Below are 14,154 nucleotides of genomic sequence, written 5' to 3'. Positions count from 1 at the left end.
CCGTTTGCCTGCATCAGGGCTGGGGTGGGGGTAGGGGTGGGCGTGTTCCGTGGCTTCTGATCCTTGCTGCCATTGGCAACAGTAGCAGTGAAGACCTTTATCACACCTCACCTGCCACCTGTGTGCTACAAAGAGATGACATATTCACAGTGGCTGACTTTTTGACCTACGAAAGATTAAATATGTCTTTTAAAATTGTTCTTAGCACAGATCAGAGCCTGGGAGCCTGTGAAATGAGGTGTGGTATGCTTTCTTCTAGCTACAGAACCATGCCTCCTCCAGTCCTCAGGGCATTTGGCTAAATGACTAAAGGGCACATTCTCTCAGGGTGAGGAAAGTGTCCTCTCCTCTGGGAGAAAGGTTGGGATTTTAGCATCTCTCACTCTCTTGCTGTCCCCCAGGGCTTCTGGCCCTCAACTCTATTGGAATGTAGAGCTATAGGAATGTAGAGCTACCTGTATCTTGGAGAATTTTCAGTAGCACTTCTAGCCCCGACTCCCTAAAATTCCACAAAGATGCCTCCAGATGTTGTCAGGTTCTGGGGTTGAGGGAATCATCCTGGTTGAGTGCCACAGTTATATCACATCATAGTCCTGGTCTCCATCTGCCCTTTGTCGGGCTCTGGGTTGCTCAAGTTGTGGGCTGTTATCCAGATCCTGGCCCTGGGTCTCCTCCCCGGTTAGTGCAGAGCTCAGCTAGGCTGGGTAGCCAAGGCAGCCTGTCCTAGCTGTACATAACCTAAAAGTGTAAGAAGTCACTTTTGTGGTCAGTTGCAGGATAGGTCCTGCCTTGGCCCAAATCATCTAGTCTAAGACACTGAATGAGGGGCAGCCCCAGCACACAGCATCTTTGTCAGCCTGACTCACTGGGATGGAGGACTGGCTAGTTTCTTAAACGGTGGACTGATGGTCCCTCAGCCACCCCCACTCCCAACAAGTCTAAAGTTCTTCTCCTGCCCCCTCACATTCCCGGAACTTCCACCCTCTCCAGCCCCTTCCCTTTGTGCCCTGAGATGAGGTTCCTGAGACTGTTTATGCCGAAGCCCAGTGTAGTGCTTTTGAGTCCTGGTCTGTTGCAGTTCTTAGAGCGGCACCTTGTGTTCTGGACAAAAGCATGTTCCTCTACCCACTGTCCTGCTCCGGGTCTCTGCTACTCATCAGGGAGGATGCAGATCTGGCCACTCCTCTCCCTGGCCACTTTGGCCATCTCCTGCTCTCTTGACCTTTGCACTGAGCTGGCTTGCTGAGCACGTAGTCAGTTAGTTTACTTTGCCTCTGCCTGTCTCTTTTTCTAGTGCCCTAAAATCCTGCCCTTCTGGGTCTTCTAAGAGGCTCCTTGTGGGGCAGTGGTTCTCAACCTAGGGGTTGAATGACCCTTCCACAGGAGTTGCCTAGGGTCATTGGAAAACACAGATATTTACATTAAGTTTCATAAAAATAGCAAAATTATAGTTATGAAGTAGCAATGAAAATAATTTTATAGTTTTGGGTCACTGCAACACGAGGAACTGTATTAAAGAGTTAGGAAGGTTGAGAACCACTGAGTTAGGGTTTCTATTGTTGTGATAAAACCAGGACAACGACAACTTATAGAAGGAAGGGTTTATTATGGATAGGGGTCCCTGGCCATCATGGTGGGAAGCACAAAGCAGGGGAATGATCCTGGGGAGGCACTGAAAACTCGTATTCATAATCCAGAGCAGAGTGAGTGTTCTGGGGATGAAGGCAGGAGCCTGAAACCTGAAAGCCTGCCTCCTGCACACCACACCCATACATCTTCACACAAGTCAACGCCTTCTAATCCTTCCCAAGCAGTTCCACAAACGGAGAAACAAGACTGTGAACATATGAGCCTATGGAGGGGTATAGCTGATGACTATCTGGCAGCTGTGTCTGGTTGCATGCGTGGGCTTTAGGGCAGATTACATGTTTTGACATAACCCACGTCACTGTCTTACTGAGGGATATTGGGTAGTTACTTGGCCTCTTTCCACTTCAGTCTCCACATTCATAAAACGGGTACTTACCCCTCAGAATGGCGGGACCCGAAGAACAAAGAGATATAAGGGGTATGACAGAGGGCAAATCCACACCATCTATGCGTTAGCCAGAGGAAACAGGAGTGAAAGAAGGGGGAGGGGTACTGCTGACCTCAGGCCCCACTCCAGGGCCTAAGACCCACCCACTAAACTGAAGTGCAAGGTGTTCCACGGAAGCTGTGGGTACCACTGTGATTATCCTTTGGCTGATAGCTGCCTCTGCTCGTCGGATTCTGTAGAGCAGGCTTCAAATGCCCTCCTGTGTGATGCAGGGTTACCCCGGATGTGTAAGCAGAGAACAATGGAGGGCAGAACATTAGTGATATGGGGCCTCTCAGGGCTACTGACCGAGGAGGCAGCTCTTGCTGGAGCTTCAGGACAGGCAGAGTCAAAGAGGGGGTTCAGGGGAGGATCAGCATGCAGGAGGAAGGAAAGGGCGGCGGAGGAGTGAGTCTGGGGAAGCAAGGGACAGGCTTGTTCATGGCAGGGTGCAATACATGAGGATATCCCTAAGTGAACTTTCTTCATTTGCTAGTCCTAAGAATAGGACTGGAGATTCACAACCAATTCCTGGAGACCCAATGAGTGCCAAGGTCAAGAGCAGCCAAGCCAATGCCGTATGTATACAGTGGGACAAGCAGAAGCAAGGGGCACTCCTGGACTGTGGTGGGTAGGGAGGAGGACCATTCATGGGGGGTGCTCTGGGGAGGGGCTTGGAGGAGCTCTGGGCCCTCCCTCTGAAGACCAGAAGGAAACAGGCTTTTACATTCTTCAGCTGACCTGTTTCTCCATGGGATGACATCAGAGGCACAGGGATCTTCATCACATGCCTGCCTTGTAAGGTGGACTATTTTGGCACCTGCTACTGGCACAGCAAGCAGCTGGCTTAGTGTTTTCTCCAGCTGTTGGAACTACAGAGTTCCCCAGGGGCAATGGGATAGACAGAGACTCTGTTCATCCTCAGAAAATGCTCCTGTCAAGATGCTGAGAGGGTATCAACATCATCCCATCCTCTCTACCAGATCTTCCACACCAGGACCCTCACCTCATTCAGAGGACAAGTGGCTTGGCCCTCTGTCCTGTATTCTCACATTGTATCTCTGCTTCTCTCCTTAAGGGCTCAGCCTGCTTTGGGGACTTGCGGCATGGCCAAACATCTCTGAAAGTCACACTCAAGAGAATGACCCAACTCTAGGTTCAGCCGCCACCATGCTACCTTCAAGATTAATGTTTGAAAGAAAAAGGGGGCAGACATCAAACCTGCTTTCCCGAGTCCTGTGCTGGGCTGACAGGGCTTTATCAAGAGGTCCTAAGGGCATTGACTGACGAGTGTATCAATATTCAGATGTGAATGAGACGGCTCAGCAAGTGGGCACTTGGTGCACAAGCTGGGCATAACCCAAATTCCATCCTGAGACCCTACCTGGAAGGAAAGGTCATTGTCCTCTGATCTCCACACATGTGGCATGTGCACACACACATACAACCATATTCAAATATGAAAATTATATACCCATGTCTACAATTCCTGGAATCATAACCTAAGGGGTGTGTGTGTGTGTGTGTGTGTGTGTGTGTGTGTATTTCTGTGTAGAAGATGGCTCTACAGGGTGGGTCTGCTGCCTTCTGTGTGACTTCTCAACCAATCACATGACATTTATTTCTGTAGACTGTGACAGACCATACAGGGCCTTTTCTCCATCTTTGCTGTCCCCTTCTCTCCTCCGTTCTTTCTTCCTCCTTCCCCCCTTTTTGTTTTATAAACTATATCATTATGGAAAAATTCAAACCAGAAAAAGGAAAGAAATATTTAAAAACCCAACATGGATTCATCCTAGCTTTAACAGCTATCAAAGCATGGCCAGCTTTGTTTCTTCTGTCTCAGCCCCCACTTTCCAAAGAATTTAAAGTAAACATGATATATTGTATCATTTTAAGAAGTCTTTCTCAAAGTCAAAGGCTTGTGTGCTTTTGAGCATAAAGCAACATGCATTTCTTATCTTCCACACTGAAGGTCAGAATCTCACATGATCTCATGGGTTAAAATCAAGGTACATCCCTCCTGCCCCTTTGGGAGAGCCTGCTTCTCTCACTCTCCAGCTTCTAGATGTTACCTACTTTGTCTAGCTAATGACCCCAACATGCTGACTATTGCTCCCTTCCCTAGCTTCTTCATTTTCAACACTCTGGCTGATTTAGAACGGTGTGTGATTCCATTGTGCCCAGCATCCCTTCTGCAGATCTGTCATAAACTGTCAGGCAGCTTTCCATCCCTGCAACAAAATCCCCAAGATAATTACCTTATAAAGACAAGGGACTCATTTTTGGCTCACAGGTTGGAGGTTCCAGTCTAACATCAGCCTGAGCAGTGGCTTTGAGCCTCTGGTAGGCATCCCAGGAAGCAATGGGGAGGAGCATGGGGCAGAACAAGCTGGAGGCACAGAAATGAGGAAGGGATTGCTCTCATGATTGCTGTCAAGAGCAATGATTTAAGGACCTCCCCACCAGGCCACACTTCCCAAAGACTCCCTCCCTCCCCGAAATACCACTCTGTAGACCAATCTTTTTAAACCTTGGATTTTACCGGACATTTATCCGAACCACAGCAGAAACAGATTTGCGGGTCTCACGGTTGGTACCTGAGAACCTTTGAGAGGGCTGCAATTCTGCCTGTACATGGGGAACTAAGAAAAACCTCTAGTGAGTATGATGGCTTACTTCTGTAACCACAGCACTCAGGAGGCTGAGATGGGACGATTACGTGAGTTCAAGAGCAGCCTGGACTACAGTATGGGGAGAGGAGAAAGCAGAAAAGAAAACTGAAACCCTCATTCCAGTAACAAAACAGACACCAGTAAATATAATAAGAAAAACTGTCATGTGATCATCTTTTCAAGCTAATAAAGGATGTGAGGATGGGCTTTTCACTGCTGCTTGGAAGACACAGCAAGAGCAGGCAGTGACCCTTGGCAGAAGAGGCAAGGTGGGGAGAGATGTGAGGCAAGACAAGACCAAAGTCCTTGTGCAAAGTTAAGAGCTTTTCAGATGCCACGAATCTTAACTACACACAGCTGTAGAATTCTGGGTAAGACAAGACTATAAGGGCTTGGTCTTGAGAGGCTCAGGAAGTTTGGAGGGAGGTTTTGCTTGTTTGTTTTGTTTTTCATTGTTCCAGGCAGGTCACATGGGTAGAAAGTCAGCGCTGACTGGAGTCGGAATTTGTGTCTAGCTCTTTCTGGTTCCAAAGCCTCTGATCTTAACCACCCATTGTCTCTCCAGTGAGGTGAGGATCTATGGGGACCCTAGCCTGCTGGATCTGATAAATAAGTCTGTGGAAGGGAGCCACAGAGAGGAAACAAGCTTCCCAAGCTATCATCAATATGGAAGTAGAAACTGAATCCCATGTAAAATGAAATCACTGGGCATATATTCTAAGCAGAAAAGGAAATCTATACGCTGTTAAGAATTAATGTACCTTTGTAAGGTTCTGACCAGATTTAAAGGGAACAAATCCGGCCAGAGTGATATTTGTGTGATCTTGGGGTAGAGTTATACAATGAAGAGATAAAAGGGAGACATCCTGTCAGGCACACATTGATTTCCAGAAAGCAGGAGACCGAGTCTCTCTGCTGGGAGTTCTGCTGACCGTGGCCAGGAGGTGCTGACCTCAGAGGGATGGGCCGCGGTTGCATTGGGTTAAGCTAAGGCCCCAGGCTGGATCCAGTCTCCTCAGAAACCATGGAGGAACAAACATGGTTTTAGACAGGCTGTAGAACACCCAGGCATCTGGAAAGATGAGTCAAACAATGACCACCTCCAAATATCACATGATCATTTCTTATCTATGACCTTCCTGCTCTGACTTGTGACTGACCGAATCACAGGGAACGGCCAGGGCTGGGTTTTAGAATTAGACTGGATTGAAACCACAGGCCCATTCCCGCCTGTTTAATCTCAGCCACTTGGTGTCTCAGAGGGGTCATCCTCTCAAGGGAGGTTTGAGGAGTCTGACCTGTATGTCCTCTATAAACTCTAGTCTGTTTCTTTTCCCTGGCATTTTTTGACCTTCTGCCAACCCACCACAGCATGTTCTCCAAGACTTGCATCTGTTTCCTATATCAAGTTGGTGGCTTTTCCCTCTTCGCCTTCACAACTAAGTCCTATTCTCTTATCTCTTTTATGCTAAATGCCCCTTCTCCTTCTCTTGCGCCCATCAACATCTAAATTAAATGTTGTTTGTGTGTGTGTGTTTGTGTGTGTGGTATTTGCATGTGTGCACATATATAAGTGGGTGGGCTTGCCCGTGTATGTTCCTGTGAAGGCCAGAAGTCATGTCAGGTGTCTTCTTCTCTGGCCCCCCACCTTGTATTCTGAGACAGGGTCTCCGAACTTGGGCCTCACTGATTAACTAGAGTGGTTGGCACTCAGTCTCAGATCCTCCTGTCTCCATTCCCCTGTGCGAGGATGACAGGCATGTGTTGCCAAGCCGAGCTTTTTGCATAGGTGCTGGGGATCAAGCTCAGGTTTGCATGCTTTACCCACTGAGCTAGCTCCCTGCCCCTCCCCCATTCTAGTTTCATCATGGTTGTTTCTTTGAGTACTCACAATCATGTGACTTGCACTGCCCCAAGTGAACAGAGATCTTCCCCACCTGTGTGTACTTGTACGTACCTGTATTCTATCCGGGAGGAAATAGAAGAGACACTAAAGTGTTTAAACATCCTGGAAGACAGAGATGACAGGGCCTTGAGTAATTGTCTCCTTACAGAAACATGAACCCAAGCAAGCACTCACACACGAAGCAACTTTCATGCGAGCTAAGATCACAGGGATTGCTTTTAGCATTATAAGAAAAGACACACTGAAGGAGGCAGAAAGAAACGCTGGCCCCGTTATTGCTTCTCACATTGAGGATAGAAAGAGATGGTCTCCTCTTTGGGGAACAAGCGGAAATTAAGCCCAGACTTTCAGTGTATAACCCAATACCAAAGAGAGCCCATAGACTTTGCCTGGAGGCTAGTGACCCTGCCTGAGTCCTGGATCTTCAGCCCTGTGGCCATAGACCTGCATCTTACCTCCCAGCTGTCTGGAGCAGGGCAGAAGTAAGCACAGGACCAGGACTCTCGGTTGGAAATTAATATGGGTGGGCGAAACCCAACCCTGGGAAGATCCCAAGGGGTCCCATCTTCCGGCCAATGCCCATGGATAGAGCTTCAGGACGTACCCTACCAAGGGGAGACCTATCGCTCCAGCCTGAAGGACTTCTCTGCTGGCTGGATCACCTGTGGTTGTTGCAGTAATGAGTCATGAGCACCGCACAGCAGGAGGCAGGTCACGGCAGTGTGAAGCTTGGTCTTGTCTCTGTATAGCGCTGGTCTTCATGACCTGTGGCTCTTGAGCATGACCAAGCACTAGGTTCCCGGTAACTATCAAACTGCATAACCCATTTATTTACCCTGGAATTCAGGCAGCACAACACAGACTAGTTGTCCCTGTGTAGTACCAGGTTACAGAGCCTGAGGCTGATCCCTCTGCGGTGAGGTCCAGAGTCAAGCAAAGTCTCCTGGTTCCTGACCATAGGCCAGGGGCTGTGAATGAGACTGGTCCCATGACGACCTCAAGTGGAGACCTGTGGGGATGGACGAGGTCTTCCATACCCCCGGTGCAGTTAGAACACTGTATCCATGCTGGCCTGGGGGACTACTTTGGGCTTGGGATGCCCTCTAGTGCTGAAATACTAACAGCATCCCAACCTGGGATCCAAGAGCAGGAATCACTACTCCTGGAGAGAAGCCGCGCACTTAGAATTTCTGGAAGAAAAGGTATAGATGAAGTTGCAATGAATGCTTTGCCCTTCAGTTCACAGATGACAGATGACAATGTGCCCCAACAAAGAGCAATTTTTCGGAAGTCATAACAGCTCAGTCAACAAAATACGGCACCCCAAACCGACACCATAACAATCAATATGAATCCCCACCCCCAGGCAAGGAGTTCAACACGGTTATCTTAAGGAACCACAAAGAACTTTAAGGAAATACAGAGCAGCAATCCATATTCTGTCCTAGAAATTAAACAGAGATGGAAGGAATTTAAAAACTGAAACCCTTGAACAGAAAAGTACATGAAATGAGATTTAAAGAAATGATAGATGCTATCAATAGCAGAGTAGATCACACTGAACAAAGAATCCGAAAGCTACAAGGCAGGCAGGCAGGCAGGCAGGCAGGCAGGTAGGCAGGCAGGCTCAGGACCAGTGAGATGGCTCAGTGGGTGAAGATGCTTCCTGCCAAGTCTGAAGACCTGACTTATATGCCCAGGACAAAAATGGAGGAAAAGAGCAAACCAACCCCCACAAGCTGTCCTCTGACCTCCATATACACACCGTGCATAGTTCACATGTGCTCCCATTGAATAAATCAATGTAATTTAAAATAGTTCCTTCTTTCTTTTCTTTTGTTTTTCTTTCTTTCTTTCTTTCTTTCTTTCTTTCTTTCTTTTTTTTTTTTTTTTGAGACGGAGTTTTTTGGTAGCTTTGGAGCCTGTCCTGGAACTCACTTGGTAGAACAGGCTGGCCTGGAACTTACAGAGATCCACTCATTTCTGTCTCCCAAGTGCTGGGATTAAAGGTGTGTGCCACCACCACTAGGCATGTAATTTTAAATAGTTTTAAAAGACAGACAGACATAGTTGAAAAATACACAATCAGAGAACAAAAACAAAGTATCGGATCTCTGAAACTATGAACCTTCTGTCTTGATTAGATTTCTTAGGTATTTGTTATCTGGAAAGCCAGCAAAGTATTTGACTGAGTGGTTTTAAGATACTTGTTTCTCCGTTTGCCCAAATGGACATGAGTTGTTTCTCTTACTTAAACGCATAATGCTGCAGACACATCACACACAGGTCTGAGTGGATCTATTTTAATTTCTCTAGGGTAGATTCCTAGATGTGGAATGGCTGGGCTGACTTTAGCCCTTCTAGTAGGTTGACATGAGGTCTCCTTCTGGGTTAGGTTTGGACCTTTCCACACGACTCCTTGTCACTAGTATGTTCCCTTTGATAAGGTGTCTTGGGGTGTTCCACCTTAGGTGACCTGCTTGAAGGACATCAGGCTTCTAGAGCAGTTATACCACGGTGACGATTACTGCAACCAAAGGACACGGACAGAGTGGAGGCCTCCAGGCGCAGGCTTTGAAGTCTTCCACAGGGCAGGGGTCCCCAGAACACACTCATTCTCTGGCAGCAAAATGGAACAACAGTGTACACTGCTTCTGCCCTGGGAGCCTGCTTGAGATTCGAAGCCAGGGTTCCTTCCTGGGTTGGTGATATAGGCACCTCTGGTACACAAGCGTGGCTATTGAAATTCCAGCCACCTAGAAGGCAGATGTCCACCAGAAACAGCATTGTATGAACATTCCAGGCAGGGTGGCTTAGCGAGCTTCAGTATCCCAAGAAGAAACAAAGGCCTATCTTTTGACAGAGGTTTCTGTCCTGCCTGGTCCTGCAGCTGTTCAGTCCCCCCCCCCCACCCAAATCACACAGAGATCTACATCAATTATAAAGTGGTTGGCCTATTAGCTCAGGCTTTCTTATTAACCAACTCTTACATCATACATTAACCAGTATTTCTTGTCTGTTTTAGTACCTTTTATCAGCAAGGTATTCTCATCTTGTTTTTCGGCTGTGTCTGGGTGAATACTGCAGACTGAGCCTTTCCTCTTCCTAGAATTCTCCTATTCTGGTCACCCCACCTATACTTTCTGCCTGGCTACTGGCCAATCAGCATTTATTTAAACAATATAAGTGGCAAGTCTTTACAGGGTACAAGACCATTGTCTCACAGCACCTATCAGAAACACAGGCAGCATTGAGGAAGGTGAGTTCTCAGAAGCCAAGCAAGCTGAACCTCACCTGCAGACCCTCTGACCAGCACTGCCAGGTCTGGAACTCTTTGGATCAGCCTTTAACTGAGTTATTGATTCTGCTATTTCATTGTTAGACTTCTTGACATACTTTGGAAACAATCCATTTACTAGATACATACATTAGATACATACATTTTGCAAATGTTCCCAAACCCTCCCTGGTCTGTGGTTTATCTTTCTATTTTTCTTAATGGCTTCTTCAAGAAGGAATGCCAGCAGGGAGTATGGCTGTGTTTGAACACACATGCATGGATGTTCACATGCACACTTACTTGCTAGATGAAGAAGATCCTGACTGCAGGATCCAGGAGTGGGATGGGACACACCTTTTGGTCACTGCACCGGTCAAGGTAAAAGCTGAGGATGCTTTGGATGTCGTTAGGTGTCTTGGTTGACTTTGGCAAGTTGACAACCTAGAGTCATCTAAGAGAAGCCTTAATACAACCGTGGAGATGAGTGTGGTGTGGGCATGCCTGTGAGAAATTATCCTGATGGTTCTCAGATATACACGGGCCCAGCACTCTGTGGGTGGTGCTATTCCCCAGGCTGTGTAAGACAGCTAGCTAAGCATGAGGCTGACAGCAAGCCAGTGAGCCCGCTGACCAGCATCCTCCTCCATGGTTCCTGCTGTGTACTCTGTGAACCCCCTGACCAGCATCCTCCATGGTTCCTGCTGTGTACTCTGTGAGCCTGCGGACCAGCATCCTCCTCCATGGTCCCTGCTGTGTACTCTGTGAGCCCCCCTGACCAGCATCCTCCATGGTTCCTGCTGTGTACTCTGTGGGCCCCCTGACCAGCATCCTCCACGGTTCCTGCTGTGTACTCTGTGAGTCCCCTGACCAGCATCTTTCATGGTTCCTGCTGTGTACTCTGTGAGCCTGCGGACCAGCATCCTCCATGGTTCTGCTGTGTACTCTGTGAGCCCGCTGACCAGCATCCTCCATGGTCCCTGCTGTGTACTCTGTGAGCCCCTGACCAGCAGCCTCCTCCTGCTGTGAGGTCATTCACTGGTCAGAATTAAAGCTGTATAGAATAGCAAGCCACCTCGCCTCTGGGTTCTTGCCTTGAGTTCCACCCCGACGTCACGTCCCGATGGACTGTAACTTGGAAGAATAGGATGAAATAAACCCTTCACACCTCTAACTTGCTTTTGGTCACTGTGTTTACCACAGCAACTAGAGCAGGGGGTGACATGAAGGGTGCACAGAGGCAGTATACACAGGACATGCAGGCACATTGCAGTTCCAGCAGGAGGTAATGCAGGGCTTCCCCAACGTGTCCCAGAGTATACCATTTGCTCCCACTCCCACTCCCACAGTGTTTGCTAATTCAGAAACACGAGTCGCAGGGAACTCCAGGGTGCCTCCTACAGTCCCTGCAGCCTGCGCTGTCAAGAGCAATGTTAAACAATACGAAACTATTCAGAGGCATGTGCCTGTGTGAATCACTACAGAGATACATTCATCAGTCACTCATATCTGCATCTACAGTGTCAGGTTTGGGGCTAAGAAGATAACTTTATGACTGACACTGGATACTATGATGTATGAAGACCTCTACAACTGGGAGGGGCAGCAACGCTGACTGCATAGAAAGTGAGGACGAAGCTAAGGAAATACATATTTATGTATTAACCCAATTACCGACCGTGCCTTGCAAAGCCGAAGCTCCATTGGTTTGAAGTGGGATTTCACATCATTCTGTCCCAAGTGACACAGACAGTATTAGAAATGAAAATTTCTTTCCCCGGGCAAAGGTACAGCACTGTTCTCATTTGGGTGTCAGAGAGTGTCATAGGAGAACCTTTATTTAAGGCTGGAAATTCTATCTACCCAGGAGCCTGAACCACTGTTCTGTTTTTGCAAAACAAACAAAATACCCAGGCATCAAGATGCAAGGACACCTGAGGGAGCGGAGAGGAATGTGAAATCAGTACACAAGGCGGTGCCAAGAAATGCATCAGGGGCAGAGCAGTGGTACATATTTTCCCTTCTGCTACTAAGGTGACATGAATCAGTGAGACAGAGCAGGTGACAGAAATCAAGATATATGTGCGTGTATGTGTATACATACATACATACATAACAAACAAACACACACACACACACACACACACACACACACATATATATACATAATAGGTCTTACCGTGCTTATAACTGATGTTTGGTGGGAACCACACAATACAAACATGGATCAGGGAGAAGAAGGCATGCCCTCAAAGGCTGGGCAGGGAGACCATGGCATGCAGGGCACCTGCTGTCACGTGCAGTGGAGTAACCGGTGCCTTCTTTGGGAGGTGATAACGACTCTAGGTCTCCGTGGTGCTCATTTTGCCCCTTCTGTCCAGGCTCTTTGCACTTGCCATTCTTCTTCAAAACCACTTGCCTCCTCCACCCATCCCAAAGTGTCTGGAACACTTTCACCAGGGAAAACCACTTTATGAGAGTCTATTCCTTGTATAGGTTCAGAGAGACCCTTTCAAAAAAAAAAAAAAGGCCAAGAGCCAGGAACTCGGATGCCTATGATTAGGACGCTGGAGAGTGGAAATCCAAAGCCCAAGCTTCTCTAGCGTCTCGGAGAACTTGCTGTCTCTGGCCATCAGCACATCAGTGTCGCCTTTAGCAGTCCCATCATCTTTGGCAATCACGTTAGCTTGTGATCATTGGACTGCTGGTTCTCCACTGTGCTACAGGCTTCCTATGGATGGAGACCGTGTCTGTTCACCATTACACCCCTAGCACACACGAGGACGACCTCAATAAATGTGATTTGAATAAATGACTCCTGAAGTTCAATAACAACAAGGAAACAATCAACCCAGCGGGGAGCCTCCACTCATCAGGCCCTCGATGCCGGCACAGAAGGCTCAGCTACATTGGAATCCTCGGCTATAAAAACCTAGTCCAGAAAGACACTGTGAGTTCTGAGAGAGCAGAGAGGAGAATGGGAGCTGGGGTGCCTGGGAGTCAGCGGTGTGCTGTTCCAATTCCTGTGCAATGGCACTGTGCGCCTAGAATGAACGTGACTTCATGCACGGTAGAGGACCTCTCGCTCACTAGTCTTCTCTGAAAGAAGCTCCAGGTGGACACCGCAGCGTCCTGATGTCTTCAATGAGAAAGAGGAAGGAAGCCCCACTCTTCCCAACATTTGCATCGTAGCCTTGAACCAGTGGCTCTGAGCTGCTGCTGGAACTGGTGTGCTGGATGTTTGACAAATGTATCGGGAAGTTGTGTTGCTATGGTTACTAATGATGCTTCTAGCATCTTGTGCAAGAGGCCAGGAAGGAGTCCTACCATGCACAGGATAGGAAAGAATTATCCAGGTAGGGTGACACAGCTCAGAATGTCTGTTGTTGAGGCTGAGGACCCCTTCTCTAACTCACCATTGGTAGGCTTTTGATCTTTCCCTTCTTGACCCACACAGAACAGTGGGGCAATGTGGCTCAGATAAGGGGTGGTACCCATCAGAGTGCCAAGTAGTTCTGATGGTACCTTCAGCTGTTAAAAACACTGGCTGCTCTTCTAGAGAGAGGTCTTGAATTCAGTTCCCAGCAACCACAAGGTGACTCAAAACCATCTCTAGTGGGCTCTAATGCCCTCTTCTGTCATAAAGGCATGCTGCAGATAGAGCACTCATATACATATAAAATGAATAAATAAATACATCTTAAAGAAAACAAGTGATCACTTGGAGTGAGTGACGCTGAGGCCAGTGAGTCTCATTAGAAAGTCGATTCTGTTGGTTCATTTGCAGGGGACCCAAGAGTCTTCCTGGAACTAGCTCCCTAGAGGGCAATAGCAGCTCTTACCTGCAAATGACAAGATTTTTTTTTCTTGAACTTTGGAAGCTTCCAGTCTGACTAGAGGGGTGCTGGACTCAAAGAAGGGCATAGAAACTGAAATCTTGGGGGGTGGTGTGTGCTTGGAGTCCCAGCACTTGGTAGGCCGAGACAGGAGGACGAAAAACTAAGGCCAGGCAGTATGGCTAACCTAGCAAGCTCCAGGCCGTTCTGGGGTAAGAGTGAAACCTTGTCGAACAACAACAACCCCAAACTAACAAGACCAAATCAAAACAGAACCTCAAAATCAAAGCTCAAACCCAAGCTATATTCTTTTCTTTTTTCTTCTTTCTTTTCTCGTTCCACCTCCTCCTTCTTTTTCTTCTCTCCATCCCTCCCTTCCTTTT

Source organism: Arvicola amphibius, chromosome 3 (assembly GCF_903992535.2).
Source record: "Arvicola amphibius chromosome 3, mArvAmp1.2, whole genome shotgun sequence".
Taxonomy (NCBI): domain Eukaryota; kingdom Metazoa; phylum Chordata; class Mammalia; order Rodentia; family Cricetidae; genus Arvicola; species Arvicola amphibius.
Note: the sequence above shows the minus strand (reverse complement) of the source record.